Raw genomic sequence first — 14,714 nt, 5'->3', positions numbered from 1 at the left:
AAGTCAAAAACGAGAACCAATCAAGAAACATTGGAAATAACAATAATTTACATTCACTAACATTTCAAGTTCATACAATTAGCAAGTCATTGGGGAGATCACAAAAATATAGCACGTAAGTGCCACAAGAGTACTTTTAGTCACAAAAGACTAAAGTAAAAGCAAGTGCCTCAAAAGTAGGCCACACAGTCATGCAAAATACAATGGCCTCAGCACTTAGCATCACTCCTGCTAATCCTAGCTACACCAGTCAAAGGGTCAAAAGAGTCAATCACTAGGGACCTAGTCCACAGTAGGACTACCAGGCGGATCTCCTCTTGATCTGGGTTCTGGACAATATCCATCACCCCATCTATCATCTCAGTGGCATCGGTCAGGATCCTGGAAACCCGATCACGGACCTCCTCACCTAACCTAGCAAGTCGGGCCCTAGCCCTCTGAAGCTCCCCGCGAGTGACTGCAACAGTAGCCACCTCGCCAGCCAGTACCTCCTCAAGCTCAGCGATCCTTTCGCCCTGAGCGCCTATTATCTGTCTAAGCTCATCCACCTCCTCCTGTAAATCTCGATTGAGATTCACCAACTGACGACGCTCGTCGTCCAAAGCTAGTACGAGGTGGTTCGGGTAGGCGAAGGTCAACCTACACGAACATCGGGGATACCTATTGGCAGGTAAGTAATGCACGCGAGCCCCTTTACCAAGAGCTCGGTAGTAAATAGGCCTAGGAGGCTCTACATGACCATTCGCATGGCCATTCCCATTAGCTGCTGGGGCTCCGTTTCCATTTTCAATCCCTGCCAAACAATCACACTTTTCAGGTTAGAAACTTAATCACTAACTCGCTCGGATGTCACCTAGGACATGCCTAACTTAGTCACTAGTTCGCCCAAATATCACTTAAGGTATGACTTAGTCGTCCTATCTCAAATCTTTAAGGTAGAGCTTCTAATATGTCACCCATATAGATCTCTAACCTAGCGCTCTGATACCAACTGTGACGCCCCCACTTCTCCCTAAGGCGAACCAAAGGGTATCCGCGGAACGCCTGCCTAGTTCTCGCCAGGACTCAAGACAATTCCCGTTCAAACTTAATGAAATACCAGCCATCACGATGATATAAGTAAGAAAGGGAGGTCACTCCCATAAATAACATTCAAACTTACATCACGAGTTCCAAAATACGTCAAGTATCCAATCCTTACATCAAGTTCTCAAAATATACAATAATCCAGAGTCTAGCCAAGTACATTGAAAAACCCTAATACAAAAGTACATTCGAAAGGGGTTTCTCCGAGGTCCATTCCAGATCTTTTCCTGTTAAGGAAAACAAATCTACAGGGTGAGCAAAACGCTCGTGAGGCTAAGAACACACATGCAGGCACGTTGTTCAAGTAACAATCCCTATTTACAAGTAGAGCAATAATATTACAATAATTAACAATTCGAGCGAGAAAAATAAACAGAAACAATTCAAGGATATAGGAGCTCTCAGGAGCTATTTTCCACTTGCACGATCACGAACCTCCACTAGTTGACACACCATCAACCGGGTAGGTTTAATCCGTAGAACTTCACTTATCATATCCCCTTTCACCTTACATACCCCTGTATCAGGCCGCCTGTCGTTTGTTTGAGGCGATACTGCTGGAGTATGCCAAGCAAGACCTCTCAGTAGGTCAAGCTTATATTTTCTCATGGTTCACCAAGGAGCCCGACCAAACCCATGCCGGCTCGAGTCCAAGGTTAGCCAGTGAGATTTGGTCATCCCCCATGTTCATTTGTGAGTCGAGGAGATTCACTCTAGCGACGTATGCAGCCATAGCATACCATTTCACTTCATTCAATCATTTAATATCATTCAATCATTCATTTCATTGAATACATTTCATTCCATTCATTTCAAATGAGAATGAGTGCGGTAAGTACACACTCGACTCTATTTTCAAAATCTCGAATCATTTATAACAGTTAAGCATGTATCAAGTACTCATACAATTGACACTCACCGAGTGATTCAAGTAGCAAGTACAAGCGATTGATTAGGCGTCACCCGTAAGATCCTCTTGGAGGTCCTCTTGAGTGCTTGAGCAATTAATAATTAACTATCACTTATAAACCCCAATTATCAAGGAAGATTGTATACTTGTACAATCTAAGAAAATTTCACGAAAATGAGCCTTAATTACTCTTAAATCGAGGCTCAAAAAAATGGGGTTTTAAAACACAAGCAAAATCTGATTTTTTTTTTCATCTTTTAAATCAAGTATACAACGGTCTAGCAATATCAAAGGAGATAGAGAGTTCGAAACCCTCAATTTCCTTTAAGTTTGTAAATTTCAGATTTGTCGAGAAATCTTTGAAAAATCGTATGTCACTCTCTACAAGTCCAAAATTGGAAAACTTGGTGCTGTTGGAAACTTCTTCCAAGGTACTAAAAGTTCCTAGAAGACACTTTTCCATGATTCCAAATGAAAGATATTCAAAATTTAGCTCAAAGTGGCTGTTTTGGAATGCCAAGACAGATTTGGGTTGATTTTCGGCAAAGTTTGGAAATTCGGCAAAATTCACACAATGTGAACTAGCCTCTGAAATTTGGTACTCAATTAGAGTTACAATCAAAGTTTTCAACACAACAAGTAGAACAAGAATTGGAGTTTTGGGCACCAAGATATGGTAGCTCAAAGTTGCTGCAAAAGTGAAACTGCTAAGCAAATTCCAGGTTTAAATCACGTACTTCGGGACTTTGTTTAAGCTTCGAAATGGACTCGGAATGGCACCAAATTTGGTATGATTATACTAACATATGAGATCTATTCCTCTATCAAATTTCATAGAAAAATACATACGGAAATTCAGTTAACAAAATCATTAAAGCTCCAAGAACTTCCAAGACAAAACTGCCTTGTGGTTCCGTTTTCCGTTTTCAAAACGTTTGGCCAATAAAATGCCTCAAACACAGTCCATTTGTGTAGACAATGTCTAAGAAACATCCAGGATACATTTGGTATGTGATCAACCCCAAGAATTTCAAAATAACAAGTCCCAATCAAGATTTAGGCATTTACTAGTCAAAAGAGGGTTTTCAACCACTGAATCAGTTTCGTACTTCGGCCGTAACTCACTCAATTCAACTTGGAATTGAGCGTGGTTGGTGGAGTTGGAAACTAAATTCATAAAGCTAAAAGTTCACAGAAGGAATCATTTTAAAAATCGGCCCACAACTAGCCCATATTCGAGCATCTAGTTGCAGCTCATGACCTGCACTCCAGTGAATCAGCGAAACAGGGCAGTCATGTTCAAACGATTGGTATGGTTCACTCAGGTGGAATCATGGCATGCATTTTACACCATTGGAAAACTGGAAGTGTCTAGTTTCTAATGCCACTGATGGCACTTGATTTTGACATTGGAGTAAAAGGTTATGACCGAAACAAAACACTGCCAGAGTAATACGAGACTCATTTCCAGCTTTGACAAATTTTTGAAAACTCAGCATTTAATCATCCAAATCACGTAATTTTTTGTGGAAACCTTCCACACAACCCACACAACATGTATACATCATAAACAAGTCAATTGAACCACAAAAAAATGCACTAAGGGTCACGGCAATAACAAGGGCAGATTTGTCACTTTTGCTCAACTCTCTCCTTTTGAGTTTTCCTTCACAACCCAACATATTTCCACTAGATTAAGCACTAATCCAACATAAATAGCATCATATATCATCAAATCAGTCCACGAAGCCATTGTGGGATTTCATAGAGCCCACACACCAAATTTTCAACATAAATAAAGCTACCCACATGAATATATGAGCTTATAAGTGCAATTTAACTTCCATAAGTCAAGATTTGAGAGGTTGATCATCACTTACTTTCTTAGATGATCAAGGCAAAAATTTTGGTCCTTTTAGCTCAAGAAAAACCATGAGAGCAACCCCATTTTCCTAGCTTGAGGTGATCTCCAAGTGGTTAGCAAAGTGTATGTGAATTTTGGGGTGATTTGGTGAAGATTTGAAGCAAGGATTGATGAAGGAAAATGAAGAACTTTGGTTGTTTTTCTCCTTGGATGGCCGGCTGTCTTAGAGCAAGAGAGAGAGAGGTTTTGGCTGCAAATGAAGCTTCCAAGAGAAGCTAAAATGTGTGGCTCTAAATTGGTTCAAAAGTCAACTCTCTCCCGCGCGTACGCCCGCGTTTCGTGCTCGATTCCTCTCGAGTTTGTTTCACTTGTGCGTTAAACCTCTAATGCACTTGTATTCCTACTATTATTATTCACTCTTAATGGTCTAAAAATAAGGGTCTAAAGTCCCTCAATTAAATCGCGTGTGTAAAAACGCGTACTTCCAATTTGTGCGCGGTAGAGTGGAATTTTCACGAACTTCTTATTACGATAGTATCACTAACTAATACTTGAGTACTTAAACATAAAAATACCTATTTTAAGACTAGTGTATAAGTCTCCAATTTCTCAAATCGGTTATTGTCTCCAAACGCGTATTCGTTATTCTCACTTAACGAGCTTCCAAAAATTAAATTTTGAAACGAGTCACTTTAAAAATACATGTGAGCTATTATTCTATGTAATTGAGTAATAAAAGGTCAAAATAAAATATTCTGAGTAAATGGCCAAATAAATAATTAAATAAGCTAGAAATAGGAAATTTAAATAAGTAAATTTTGTGAGTCCTCACAATCTCTCTCTTATTGTTGTTTTGTTTGTGTCTAGAGTCAAAAATTTTTTGGTTGCGTTTTTTTATCCGTAACTGACCTTGAAATCCTTGAACCTTGAATTCTTGGGATAAATCTTGAAGAATCTTGGGCTGCAAACCACAATCTTGAAGTTCTTGGCAAAAAAAAAGAGAGAACAATTAAGGTTCTTGAAATTCTTGAACAAGTTCTTGAAAAATCTTGAAGAAGCTTGAATTTTTTATCACCAATCTTAAATTCTTGCATTCTTGAAGATTTGCACTTATGTGATCAGCAAAATCTGAAAAAAAAAATCGCTCTTGAACTGCCAAAAAAATAACTTCAAGAATGGCTAGGATTTGAGTTTCCAAATTTGATTGCAACTCCCAAAACCCAAGCAGTCTTGAACCGAATTGGAAGTGGTCTCCTAAATTACCAAAAAGCTTCCAAAAAAAATCGCAGGAGCGGTTGAACACCTGATTTCCAGCAAAGTAACAGTCCAAAAAGTGGTCAAATACCCCCCAAGTCAGCCAAGGAAATTTCCCAAAAGGTTGGTCAAATCCTTGTCCAACTAAGGCTTCGGTTGATCATTGTTTCCATTGAATTTTCTGCTTGGATTTTAAGCTGATCAAATCCGTGTGTTTAGCTTGAAATTCCAGCGGTGCTAGGACCATCTTTCCAGGCTTATAACGTGTTCATTGAGTCACAAAAGGGTCCAAGTCAATTCGGGTCCTGTTAAGGGTTTCCTAATTCCGTTTGGAATCTTGGTTTCCAAAAATTTTACCTTGCTGAATCTAAATTCCAGTCAGATTTCCAGCAGCTTGGGGAGTTATTTAGAGCCATTTCTAAGCTTCTAAATTTCTGCAATTCATGAGTGTTGTGTCCTCATTGAGTCTACCAAAATCTGGTTCATTGAGCCCATCAAAATCTGAAATTTCAGCAACTAAAAATTTAGCTCCTTGCAAATCAAAGTAAGTGTCCTTTACATTCTCTTGTCTGAACCTGAGTGATCCTTTCTCTTTTTGGTGAACCATTGAGCAACTTTTGAGCTGAACTAACCTCTTCAAAGATGAAATCAAACCTCTGAGAATACTTGGTGAGCTTATAATTGAGAGCTGTTTGATACATGAGCGCGAGAGTAAACACTAAGAGAGCGAGTAAGGAAGCCCTTCGGCATTTGACTTTAAACTTTTTGTCAAATTCCTAAGGGGAAACATTCGCCTAATCTTGGACCAAAAATTAGAGATTGTGCATGAAAGAATTGACAAAGTAGAAGCTACTCAAAGTGCATCTAAAGGGATTAGGAGTCGAAGGAAATCTATTCCTTATGAATCTGATAGTTCTAATTATTCAGAAGATGACTTTGAACCGAGAACAAGGAGAACCAAGAAGAATTCCAAATCAAAGGGGGGACCAATTAAAGGTGATACGTTCCTCGATCAACACGTTTCGAGACACGTAGCACGTTTGCCCAAGGATCTAGCGAGGACGTCCAACGCTTGGAATTGCGGGATCTAGAACCAAACGGACGACACGATTTGATTCAAGACGGTAGACGACACTCCGATGAAGGTGAATACTCCAGGGGAATAGGTCGGTAGAACAATCTAGGACATGACGCAAGACTGCTCAAAACCCTTGCCAAAGCAAGTAAAGGGGTCGAATCTCTCTCTCAAGAAGAATCGAAAATATGCAAAACTTTATTGATAAAACGTCTACCTTTATGCTTACAAAGCAAGCCTTTATATAGGCAAAACTAATGAAACCCTAATATCGCAAGGCTAGAGGGTCGGCCACTCTTTGGACAAGGTGGGCCGACCCATGGACTCAATAAAAAGGGCCTAGTGGTTCGGCCATCTTTAGACAAAGGTGGGCCGAATCCATGGCTAACAAAAGGACTAATCTAAACTTAAGACTCCTAACACTAAGGCTTAAGGCCCTATTCGGCCAACTCACTTGGAGGCCCACTTGACTCTTCATGGCTTGGATCATGGTGTAGATAACTTGACTCTTCATGGGCTTGGATCATGGTGTAGATAACTTGATTGTCTCCTTCCAAGCCTTCAATATCTCTATGAAAGCCTTGAGTCAGGGCCGCCATCCATCTCGCTATCCGTGCACACATCAGTCCCCTCCTCTTGAGAAGGATTTGTCCTCAAATCTGGATGGAGATGAATGATACTAACAAGAGATAGTAGCATGACACCTCAAATCTCCACATATTGGCCCTCTTAGATTGAATGATACTTGCATATGTTATGATTAAGATAATTCGGTGCACATGTCTCTTGGTCAGCTTCAAGGGGTTCTCAAACAAGGACATTCTCCAAGGCAGGAAGGAACGTGTATAAGGCTTGTGAACGTTCCAGGTTGCAACCCAAAGCTCGCTAATTAGCCTTCGCACCCGGACATTCACATGCACTTCATAACGATATTCATTGAAACTAGAAAAGCCTCGAACCTGGTTGTGCAAGGTGGTGTAATTTAGCCCTAGGCACTGAATCGGCACAACTTGCCACTCTGGAAGTGGGACACTGAGCCACCCGTGTTGCACATCCATAGAAACACGAACTAGTGAGGTAAGAACAGCACTCGGATCTTGATTGACACCCTTGCGGGCATCACCCAACATAAGCGGCAAGAATGAAGTGAAATTCACCCCATACGAATCACATGCATTCGCGCAACACGCAGCTGGAACAAGCATGAAATCAGGCTGCAACTCTTTAGTCGTAGTTGGAAAATTTTGGATAGCTTTACAATACTTCTCGTCAAAATAATGGGCTCGAATGACTCCTCCCATGGCGCGGACAGGTTTGAATGGAGATTGTTCCATGGATTGATACCAAAGAGATTTAGCTCCTAGGAGACAAACTCCATGGAAACTCGCAAAGTGTCCAAGTGACTTCGGAATGGAACATGCCATGACCAACTCTACTTGACTTTGTTTAATCTGCACAAAAGAAGAGGTACTAAACACAACACATGTTAGCTTGTTAGCAAACAAAACGTCCACACTTTCAACTTTTGCGAACATGGCCAACTCCTCCTCTTTACTCAGCAATAAGGCCAAATTATTCTTGCCTTTTCCCACTTCATTCTTCTTGGACATTTGTTCATTCATTGCACTTGAGTTCGGATTTTTATTGGCTAGCTCTTGTTCATGGCTCGGTGGCAACTCATTCGTACATGGCTCTTCAATCAACGAGGGACTAGACTGAATTTTCCCCATATCACCACCAGTTGGCACATGGGTAAGTTGCTCCAAGTGTGAATCCAACACTTGGCTAAGTCTTTCCATCATATCATCAATCAATGCTTTAGTCCGACTCCGGAATTTATCCTTTGATTCACGAAGCTTTGCCTCAATTCGAGAGTTCGCGAACGCCTTGCCTTGATTGTCAAGGTACTTCGTAGATGAATCTTGTTTGCTTGAGGTTGATCTCAATTTAGATGTTCGGTGCAAACTTCTTTGCTCCTTCTCATACTCATCACAATCTTGTTTATACCTTTCATATACACACGAAGCACGGTAATGTTCCATCTCCTCCCGGAGTGAGCGAAACTCACGTTGTGAACTAGATTCCATGGAACTGTGCTTGGGAGTAGGCCGCTTGGAACCCCTCCTCTTGAGAGGCTCATTCTCCAAGAATTCTTGGCTGTATGAGTAAGAGGCAACTCCCCTTGGCATGATTACGTGACTTGCAAAAATGGTTAGCAAAGAAAAGGAGATTCCTCACGACACACAAGCTCACGTGTATGTACTCATCACTCGTGTATCACTCAAAGCACTCAAATAAGCTTATCAAAATTCCTTTACTTGTCAGATTGGGTAGTTGAGAAATGTCGCACAAGTCCAATAAACGTCACCGACTTTTCCCACAAGAGTAATCAAGAGTGTAAGACATAAATGTGGGTGGAAAATAAGGTGAAATGGACAAATTTGGAAGGGATGTTGGTGGTGGTCTGTAATGGTATGTGTGTCACAAAGAAAAGGAAACCCTAGCGTTCTAAAGTGTAGGAGTAGTTTCCTAAAGTGGATGAGAGAATATAGGAGAGTTTCCTAGAATGGAGGAAAGTTTCCTAAAAATGGATGAGAGAATATAGGAGAGTTTCCTAAAATGGATGAGAGAATATAGGAAAGTTTCCTAGAATGGATGAGAGAATATAGGAAAGTTTCCTAAAATGGATGAGAGATTATAGGAAAGTTTCCTAGAATGGATGAGAGATTATAGGAGAGTTTCCTAGAATGGATGAGAGATTATAGGAGAGTTTCCTAGAATGGATGAGAGATTATAGGAAAGTTTCCTAAAATGGATGAGAGGATGTAGGAGAGTGTTCCTAAAATGTAGGAGAGAATGTAGGAGAGTGTCCCAAAATATAGGAGAGAATATAGGAGAATGTCCAAGTGAAAACAAAGAAACCCTAGCGCAAATGAAACCCTAGCTGCAAGTAGACACCCTAGCCGCAAGTAGAAAACCCTAGCCGCAAGGAAAATCCTAGCAAGAGAAGGAAACCCTAGCAAGAGAAGGAAACCCTAGCAAGATAAGGAAACCCTAGCAGCCGTCGCGTTATTGTTCTTGCTGCCCAAGCGACAACCAACTAACGAGACAGATTTGGGAGCAACGTTAAAACACCAACAGCCAGAATTTTTGATGCAACAAACGACTCAAACGCAAGAAACAAGTTGTGGACAGAAATTATCAACAAACTAGACACAACACAAAGGAGATAACACACCAACAGATTTTGTGTTCGGATGAACAGTAACGTGAACAGTAGCGGTGAACAGTATGGTGAACAGTACAATGAACAGTGACGTTTTTTTTTTTTTTTTGGTAAAACAAGGCAGCGGAAAGTACTAAGAATTCTACGACACAACTACGAAAAATATGGATATAACGAAAGATACCTCTACCGAAGCTCTGAAGCCAACTGATACGTTCCTCGATCAACACGTTTCGAGACACGTAGCACGTTTGCCCAAGGATCTAGCGAGGACGTCCAACGCTTGGAATTGCAGGATCTAGAACCAAACGGACGACACGATTTGATTCAAGACGGTAGACGACACTCCGATGAAGGTGAATACTCCAGGGGAATAGGTCGGTAGAACAATCTAGGACAGGACGCAAGACTGCTCAAAACCCTTGCCAAAGCAAGTAAAGGGGTCGAATCTCTCTCTCAAGAAGAATCGAAAATATGCAAAACTTTATTGATAAAACGTCTACCTTTATGCTTACAAAGCAAGCCTTTATATAGGCAAAACTAATGAAACCCTAATATCGCAAGGCTAAAGGGTCGGCCACTCTTTGGACAAGGTGGGCCGACCCATGGACTCAATAAAAAGGGCCTAGTGGTTCGGCCATCTTTAGACAAAGGTGGGCCGAATCCATGGCTAACAAAAGGACTAATCTAAACTTAAGACTCCTAACACTAAGGCTTAAGGCCCTATTCGGCCAACTCACTTGGAGGCCCACTTGACTCTTCATGGCTTGGATCATGGTGTAGATAACTTGACTCTTCAGGGGCTTGAATCATGGTGTAGATAACTTGATTGTCTCCTTCCAAGCCTTCAATATCTCTATGAAAGCCTTGAGTCAGGGCCGCCATCCATCTCGCTATCCGTGCACACATCAAAAGGTGTCAAAATGCAAGTTCCACCTTTCACAGGGAAAACAGATCCAAACGCGTATCTTGAATGGGAGAAAAAGGTCGAATTGATGTTCAACTGTAACGACTATACGGAGGAGCAACAAATGAAGCTAGCAGTTATGGCATTCTCCGAATATGCCATCATCTGGTGGGATCAAATTATCACTAGTAGGAGGCGTAGTGGAGACATTGAGAACACTACTTGGTCCGAGTTGAAGGTTCTCATGCGAAAACATTCCTAGCCATTACCATCGTGACTTGTACTACAAGTTACAAAACCTAAGGCAAGAAACCAAAGTGTTGAAGATTACTACAAGGAGATGGAGATAGCCAAGCTCCATGCGGACATAGTAGAGGATCATGAGGCCACCATGGTGAGGTTTTTCAGTGGTTTAAGACAAGAAATTGCAGATGAAGTTGAGCTGCATCATTACATGGAGTTGAAGGACATGCTTGAGAAAGCATTAAAATTGAGTGAAGGCTTAAGAGGAGGGGTCAACTAAGGACTTCCTCTACACCTTCACCATCCTATACCCGTAATAGTGCACCAAGGAAGGAGTTCAAACCCTCGGGCAGCTATACCACCCCATCAAAACTGAAGTCAACCCCATCCAGGAAAGAAGGGAAATCCACTTCAAGGCCAACAAATGAACCCCCTACAGCAAGGATCGTGAGGTGACCATGGCGAGGTTTTTTAGTTGTTTAAGACCAGAAATTGTGGATGTAGTTGAGTTCCATCATTACATAGAGTTGAAGGATATGCTTGAGAAAGCATTAAAGCGAGAGCTTAAGAGGAGGAGTCAGCTAAGGACTTCCTCTACACCCTCACCATCCTATACTCGTAATAGTGCACCAAGGAAGGAGTTTAAACCCTCGGGTAGCTATAACACCCCATCAAAAATGAAGTCAACCCCATCCAGGGAAGAAGGGGAATTCATTTCAAGGCTAGCAAATGAACACCCTAGAGCAAGGAGTTGAGACACCAAATGTTGGAGGTGTCAAGGGCTTGGTCATATTACTAGTCAATGTCCAAACCTAAGAACGATGATTGTGCTCCCAAGTGGGGAAATAGTGTCTGAAGATGAGGAGTACAAGGACATGCCACCTCTTGTTGAGGAGGAGGAACCCGAAACTGTAGTGCAACAACCATTGGAGGAGTTGGTTGGATTAGGACTAGTTGCAAGGTGAGTACTCGCAGCTCATGTCAAAGAAGAGGAGATCCAAAAGGAAAACATCTTCTACACCCGATGCCTCGTAAATGGTAGAGTGTGTAGCTTGGTCATAGATCCCAACAGCTGCACCAACATTACTAGTTCATTAATGGTGGAAGCATTGGGAGTGCCAACCCATGAGCACCTCAAGCCATATCGTCTATAATGGTTGAACAATTGTGGAGATACACGAGCGTCTCAACAGTTACTAGTCTCTTTTAAAATTGGTACTTATGAGGATGAAGTACTTTGTGATGTAGTACCTATGCAGGCTAGTCATATTTATTTGGTAGACCATGGCAATTTGATAGAAATACTAGTCATGATGGTCATACCAACATGTACACTTTCTTACATAGAGGTAGCAAAGTCACACTTGCACCACTTATACCTAAACAAGTATATGAGGATCAAGTGAAAATTCAGCAAGAGTGTGAGAAAGTTGATGAGTGACAAAAAATTGAAAAGCTCGAGAGAAAAGAGAGGAAAAGATCGGTGCAAAATGAGAGAAAAAAGGCAATTAATGAGACGGATCATGAGGTAACAGAAGAGGGGAAAATATTGTTGATTGCCAAAGCCAAAGATGTGAGGAAAAGCTTACTTAAAGGCCGAAAGTTACTGTTGCTTTACAGCAAGGAAGCTTTGGCTGTTACTAATGATCTTGATTCTTCTTTGCCTAGTTCTTTTGTTGGACTTTTACAAGAGTATAACGATGTCTTTCCAGAAGAAGTGCCTAGCGGATTGCCACCCATAAGAGGTATTGAGCATCAAATTGACCTTATACCTAGAGCACCACTACCTAACTGGCCAGCTTATAGGAGCAATCCAGAGGAGATGAAAGAAATTCAAAGACAAGTGGAGGAGCTTCTTGGCAAAGGTTGGGCGCGAGAAAGCTTAAGTCCCTGTACTGTTCCAGTAATTTTCGTACCAAAGAAGGACGGGTCTTGGAGGATGTGCACTGATTGTAGGGTCATAAATACCATAACGGTAAAGTATCACCATCCCATCCCTAGACTTGATGACATGTTAGACGAATTAAATGGGGCGGTTATATTTACAAAAATTGACCTTAAGTCTGGATATCATCAAATGAGGATCAAGGAAGGTGACGAGTGGAAAACTGCGTTTAAGACTATGTATGGTTTATATGAGTGGTTGGTCATGTCTTTTGGTCTTACTAATGCACCAAGTACCTTTATGTGATTAATGAATCATGTCTTACGTGAGTACTTAGGCAAGTTTGTAGTAGTGTACTTTGATGATATTCTCATTTATAGCAAAAACCTAGGAGAGCACTTGCAGCAGGTTAAGCTTGTATCAGATGTACTTCGGAAGGAATGCCTTTATGCTAACCTGAAGAAGTGCACCTTTTGCATTGACCAACTAGTGTTTATAGGGTTTGTTGTGAGTTCATAGGGTATCAAGGTGGATGAAAGTAAAATTAAAGCCATCCAAGATTGGCCAAGGCCAACAACCATTGGAGAGGTAAGAAGTTTTCAAGGCCTTGTGAGCTTCTATCGAAGATTTGTCCGCGATTTTAGTTCCATTGCTGCACCCTTGACTTCAATCATTAAGAAGGATGTATCGTTCCACTGGGATGAAGAGCAGGAAAAATCTTTTAACTCTCTTAAACATGTGCTCACACATGACCTATATTGTCCTTACCTGATTTCTTTAAAATGTTTGAAATTGAAAGTGATGCATCAGAAATTGGCATAGAAGCCCTGTTGATCAAAGAAGGATGCCCAGTCGCTTATTTCAGTGAGAAGTTGAATGGGGCAATATTGAATTACAGCACCTATGATAGAGAGCTGTATGCCTTGATTCGAGCATTACAAGTGTGGCAACATTACCTTCATCCCAAGGAGTTTGTTTTCCATACCGATCATGAATCTTTGAAATTTCTCAAGTCTCAAAACAAATTGAGTAAGAGATATGTGAGGTGGATATCATTCATTGAGGCTTTTCCATATGTTATAAAGTACAAGTCTGGTAAGTCCAATGTAGTAGCCAATGCATTGTCGTGAAGGTACACCTTTCTTGCTACTCTAGATGCTAAGGTACTTAGTTTTGAGCTTATCAAGGACTTGTATGCTACTAATGATGACTTTAAGCTTGTGTTTGAAGCTTGTAAGTGGTTTGGTCAAGAAAAATTCTATATAGCTGATGGTTTCCTTTACTATTTAGATCGGCTATGCGTTACTAAATGTTCTATTCGACAGTTGCTAGTTAAAGAGTCTCATAGTGGAGGTCTAACGGGATACTTCGGAGTAGCTAAAACTCTTTCAATCTTGCAAGAACACTTCTTTTGACCGAACATGAAAAGGGATGTCGAACGTGAGGTTGCAAAGTGTGTACAATGCCATCGTGCAAAATCCAAGGTAAATCCACATGGCCTCTATATGCCTTTGCCTATACCTAGTGAGTCGTGGGTTGATATCTCTATGGATTTTATTCTTGGCTTATCTAGGACAAAAAGAGGCCATAATTCTATCTTTGTTGTAATAAATAGGTTCTTTAAAATGGTGCACTTTATTGCCTATCATAAAATTGATAATGCACCATATATTGTTGACCTGTTCTTTAGAGAAGTAATACGTTTACATGGTATTCCCCGAATTATTGTTTCTGATCGTGATGTTAAATTCTTGAGTTATTTTTGGAAAAAACTTTGGTCTAAATTAGGTACTAAGTTGCTATTTTCAACTACTAGTCACCCTCAAACCGATGGCCAAATTGAGGTGGTTAATAGGATAATGTCTACCATATTACGTGCTTTAATTAAACGCCAATTTGAGAACTTGGGAGGAATGTTTGCCTCACATTGAATTTGCTTATAATCGTTCTACCCCTTCTACTACTCAATTTTCTCCTTTTGAGATTGTTACAGTTTCAACTCGTTAACACCCTTGGATCTTATACCTTTATCTTTGAGTGAGTATGCCAGTCTTAATGGTAAGAAAAAGGATGAGATTGTAAGAAACCTTCATGAGAAGGTTCAGATGAACATTGAGAAATGTACCGAGCAATTTGCCAAGCGTGCAAATAAGGGTCGTAGGCAATTGATATTTGAACCCGGATATTGCGTATGGCTACACATACGCTAAGTACGCTTTCCTAAGAAAAGGCGAAACAAGTTGATGCTTCGAGGAGATGGACCA

The sequence above is a fragment of the Coffea arabica genome, chromosome 9e, assembly GCF_036785885.1.
Source record: "Coffea arabica cultivar ET-39 chromosome 9e, Coffea Arabica ET-39 HiFi, whole genome shotgun sequence".
In the NCBI taxonomy this organism is placed as follows: Eukaryota; Viridiplantae; Streptophyta; class Magnoliopsida; order Gentianales; family Rubiaceae; genus Coffea; species Coffea arabica.
The sequence above is the reverse complement of the archived record's forward strand: the minus strand, read 5'-3'. Positions refer to the sequence as shown.